Here is a 5,419-nt window from a genome sequence, read left to right as displayed (position 1 = left end):
ATAAAAAAATTTCCAGTCAAATATTGTGTTTGAAAAGTATTATATATAGCATGATACAAAAAAGAAGGTAGTTTCATTTAATGACATTCGTTGTTGTTGTTAACCATTTGACTTTTAATAAAATTATGACATTTCATCAAATTCATGCTACCTGATCACTAGAAGAAATATTTTTTTTTAACCAGAAGATTTTATCAGTACATTCAACGATGTGGAATATGATAAACTAGAAAATTATGCCGGCTACATGATTTCGAACGGGGTTGACGACTAGGTTCAGAAAGCATGACGAAAGTGTATGCTTACATATCGTCGCTTAAAGTACAATACCGCGTATCGTCGTTCTGCAAAACCGCGTAATTGACATTTTTTGCCAAAAATGGGATTTGCTCACACAAGCTCTTGGCTCAAGCCTTATCCATTCGTCCTGAAATGCGATTTCTTTGTAAAAAAAGAGAACCTTTTGAAATATGAGTGTTTTTACTCTCTACAAACAATTAATGCAACTGCGTATGTGACAGTTGTGCATTTTGTCGATACACGGTTTTGTACTTTAAACGAGGATCTGTTAGTTGTTTATCGGAGGGCGATCTCTTCAAGCAGACTTCAGGTATTTTGCATAAATTAAGAATTTGTGAAATTTAATGATGATGCGCTAATCACAAAGCCTAATTTTTTGCAAAATCTGATGAGAAATTTAAAAGTAAATTTGAACCAAAATATAAAAAGGTTTTATTTGGGAAGAGCATTATTTAGAATTCGACTTTTAAATCGCAAGATTGCATTCAAAATAAGAAAACAAAAAAATCACAGAATAATGCACGCGTGGTTTTTATTACAAAATGAAAAGAACAGTTACAATGAACTCTCCTTTAACAGTTTACATTTTAAATATTTTTAATAAAAAAACCACGTAAGTAAAAAAAAGTACCAAGCACTAATAATGGTTTTTGATTTGAAATGTTATTACATTGGTATAAATATGGGAAAGAAAATACTCCGATTTATTGTTTTAATATTATCAAAGTGGCAAGGCCGTTGATAATACTCACAATTTATGAAACTTCAAAAAATTTTATTATCCGTCAAAAGTTGTTTATTGAAACTACCTTCTTTTTTGTATCATGATATATAGTGTGCATTGGATTTTGACGTTTTTGTTCTAAAAATGTATTTTTTTAGATTTTGAATGCTTATTTATTTATTTTTTGAAACGTACAAAACATTGTATAGGCTTACAAGTATGGAAAGCGCCATTTTGTTTGTTTACATTTGAAAACAGCTGAGATCACCTGATTTTCAATTCTCTCATTCTCCGCACAGAGTTACATTCAAGTTTCAGAAAAAACTTTAAAATGTAAACTGAGAAATATTTTAGAAAAATGTATTTTTATTCATTTGAATTCAATAAAAAAGAAATTAAAAATGCGTGCCAAGTCTTGCATTTCCAATAATAACGATAAATGTGTATGTTCCAGGCAATAATTTAAAATATTTGTGAAACTTATCGTTTTGCGCTAAAATACAACAATGTGTGTAAAATTCGTTGTCATTGCTTCTGTTTTGAATATCATATTCGTGCCTGCCGGTGGAAAAATTAGGTAAATTTGCATTTATTTTTAAGAAAACATATAAATTAATGTATATTTCTTTCCAGAGCGACATATTAGTGCATTGGTAAAGTGCTCTTATCATTCTGTTATAGTCAACTGCAGCCAATCTTCTTTGGACAATAAGTTGTATTGGTGGAGCAGTTTCCTGAGCTTTGGAAGTGTTTGGGCTTGTTCGAGTTGCAATTACAACTGTAGTGTTGCGTGAATAAAGCATCACGTTCGCTGTGAATTTGTAGCAACGTTTTACCAATTAGGATGTTGGAACCGTCTTGCAAATTTTCATCAGCGCTGCAGTTTTTGTGCTTTTATTGCGTGCCTCGAGCAGGCCCTTTATCAGTGAATAGTTGTGGTTGTTGTAGTAGTAGCCGCATTACGAAGCCCGGCCTCAGTCGGTTTTCCATCAACAACAACGACAATAATAACCTGTTTATGCATTCCTGTTTTATTGCATTCCCCTTTCCAAATTAATATTATACTATGTTTAAGGCTCGGTGAAATAAATGAAGCGCTACTGGAGGCAAATTAAAATATCTCCCTCAGCAAAAATGAGACTCTCGTTCATGATGAAAGCATGTTAATAGTTTATTCTTTGAAACATCACCGACATAGTCATATTCTAAAGGTATACATTGATATTTTTCATGTTTATAAATTTTAATTGCTATTTTTGTTTGTTTACATATTTGACATTCACCACCAGCATCATCAACGCCATCACCAAATTCAATGCCATCAACACCATCAGCGGCTAGTAACAATGTTATACCACAGATTTATGGCGAATTACAACGAGGCAAAAAACATATACATATGTAGGAATTGTAAAATTCCTAAAATTTTGCAAAATTTTAAGAAAACTGCATTTTCTTGCACCACTATAACTGATTTCCAATCGTTAATATATATCAAAAGAAAGCTAAAAGGATTACCTTTCCTTCGATTATAAAACCATTTAAATCGCTGGACATTTTTATGCAAATTTCGCAACTTTTGAAATCATCTATATGTAAGCAGTGGAAAGGTTCTAAAATTTTGCAAAGTTGTAAGAAAACTGCATTTTCTTGAACCACTATAAATGATTTCCAATTGTTAATATATATCAAAAGAAAGATAAATCGATTACCTTTCTTTTAATTAAAATACCATTGAATTCGTTTAACATTTTTATGCAAATTTCGCAACTTTTGAAATCATTTATATGTAAGCAGTGGAAAAGTCCTCAAATTTTGTAGTTGTAAGAAAACTGAATTTTCGTAAACCACGATAAATGATTTCCAACTGTTAATATATATCAAAAGAATAGTAAATTGATTAATATATTATTATTATTATTATAGTTTACTATCTTTATACATAGATTTATTTAATATCCCGTTTTGTAGAATGGTTATGATGATGTCTTAGAAACGCTCGCCATAATTGATTATTAATAAAATAAAGGTTTATACTTTAAAAGGATTTTTTATTTCAAATGGATATTCTTTATTTTTTTTAACTTATTGCTTTTCCACACCACCACTGAGGTTGCAATAAAGGCGCGTTACCGATTTTTTTTTTTTTGGGTGTTCGGTTCCCCAGGAGGCCTATTTTCACCCATACTATCTACAAATACGAAGTGCATGCATATAAGAAAATCTAAGAAATAGCAAAATCCACGAAATACGAAAAAACTACACAAATCTACTTGGAAAAAACCACTATGACTATAATAAAATCTAAGAAATAGCAAAATCCACGAAATACAAAAAAACTACACAAATCTACTTGGAAAAAACGACTATGACTAATAATAATACATACAAGAAAACTACTTTATACAAATATATATACAATATTTACAAAATCACCCACAGTAAATCCCTTTCTATGAACTGTAATAGAGTATAGCAAAAAAATAAAAAAAAAATTTCGACTGTAAATGTAGAGAACATCAGCATATAGCTTTTGGGGTCAACAATTGTTATTAATATGAGAGAATCACATCCCAAGACATCAAATTAAATTTTTAAATAAGATTGTTATTAAAAAAAAAATGTGGCACAAAGCCTAATAACATTAAAAAAAAAAATTTTGGACGAAAAAAAAATGTGTAGCTCAGGAGCACTGTTAAAAACTTGTTTATCATTAAAAGAAATAGTACACAGTCATAGTCAGTAACACTGTTAAAAAAATTTTATGATAAAAAAAAATAAAAAATAGTGGTACACAGCTCAGTAATACTGTTAAAGCAATTTTGATCACTAAAAAAAAAAAACAAAAAAATGTGGTACACAGCTCAGTAACACTGTTAAAAAAATAAAAAAAGCTCAGTAATACTGTTAAAAAAATTGTATGATAAAAAAAACAAAAAAATAGTGGTACACAGCTCAGTAACACTGTTAAAAAAAATTTAATGATAAAAAAAAACAAAAAAATAGTGGTAGTAGTAGATGGCTGAGTGGAAGATCGACCTATCTCGGCAGCCAGTTCAAAAACGCCGTATCTCACAAAGCTTTTCAAGAACTCAATACTTCAGAATTTGATTGAAAAACATTTATTTCAGAATTCGGTTCAAAAACGCCCTATCTCAAACGAAAATACATTGAAAACAAGCTGAGAAAGGACGTTCTTGTATCGACAACTGAGGTAGGGCTTTCTTCAATCAAATTCTCAGAAAGGCCGTTTTTCAATGAAATTCTGAAGTAAGGCGTTCTTGAAAAGTTTCTGAGATAGAGCGTTGTTGAAAAGATTTCTGAGATAGATTGTTTTCGCACTGGCTGCCGAGATAGGTCGATCTTCCACTCAGCCATCGAAGTAAACTCTGTGAAAGGAAACCAATAAATATATAAAAAAATTTCCAGTCAAATATTGTGTTTGAAAAGTATTATATATCGTGTGCATTGGATTTTGACGTTTTTGTTCTAAAAATGTATTTTTTTAGATTTTGAATGCTTATTTTTTTATTTTTTGAAACGTACAAAATTAAAAAAAAATACCAGAGAGTTTTGTGGCTTATTTGTATAGCGTGAGCTATTGGTGCTAATAATTTTATAATATTTAATTATTTTTATAATTTTCCGGAATAATGGAAAATATATATTTTTATACAGGAATTCAATGTATAGTTGGTGAACCACAATAACCAATGTCAATGAGACTTCTTTTTGAAACCTATAATAAACGTTCGAAAATTTTATTCAACTCCTTCCTCATTTTTCAAATAAAATAAAAACAAACAAAAGTATATAACAAATTACTACAAAAATTATGGTCACAAGTCAAGGTGCAGGATTATTATTTTTAGAGATAGTAGTCGAGAGTTCTAGCTTTAATTTAAGCCAGGAAAGTTCTGTCACCTATTGTTTCTTTGCTAGAGCTACTAAAATATTTCAAAAAAAGATCAGTCCAGCGCCTTCGTCTTGACCTGTGGGCAGTGACGAAGCCACAGCCGCTAAACTTAAACGTAGAATACGTTATATTATTAAGATCACATTCAAGTTAAAAACGGTACATGAAATATTCGTTTCAACTGTATTGAATTGAATTTAATAAATCAATATGAATTGGAAAATATTAACAACTAGCAGAGCACCCGACGTCGTTCGGGGTAAACAAATCAAAATATAAAACAGTAATACAAATATTCAGTTCAGCATAATTTAAAGGACACACACTATTTTCTTTGTTTACATTAAGGCATCCTTAGGAGCCATACTTTTGGCTTTATCGTGCTATAACTAATATATATTGATCATCACTTGTACTACAAATTTTGTTCCATTATTTATTAATATTAGGTGGATTAAGGTACCGATTAAATTTCTAAA

The 5,419-nt window shown here is 30.1% G+C and overlaps 1 long non-coding RNA gene across 1 annotated transcript; it reads left to right on the top strand.

The window, feature by feature from the left end:
* Positions 1 to 1,551: 1,551 nt before the first annotated feature.
* On the top strand, positions 1,552 to 2,502 carry LOC118739836. Its single transcript, XR_004993066.1, has 3 exons — positions 1,552 to 1,601; positions 1,658 to 2,235; positions 2,314 to 2,502. It is a non-coding gene; the product is annotated as an uncharacterized LOC118739836 (long non-coding RNA).
* Positions 2,503 to 5,419: the final 2,917 nt, after the last annotated feature.

The sequence above is a fragment of the Rhagoletis pomonella genome, unplaced genomic scaffold (genome assembly GCF_013731165.1).
Source record: "Rhagoletis pomonella isolate Grant_MI unplaced genomic scaffold, Rhpom_1.0 Rhpom_scaffold_00005, whole genome shotgun sequence".
Taxonomy (NCBI): domain Eukaryota; kingdom Metazoa; phylum Arthropoda; class Insecta; order Diptera; family Tephritidae; genus Rhagoletis; species Rhagoletis pomonella.
This window is presented reverse-complemented; position numbering and strand designations above follow the sequence as displayed.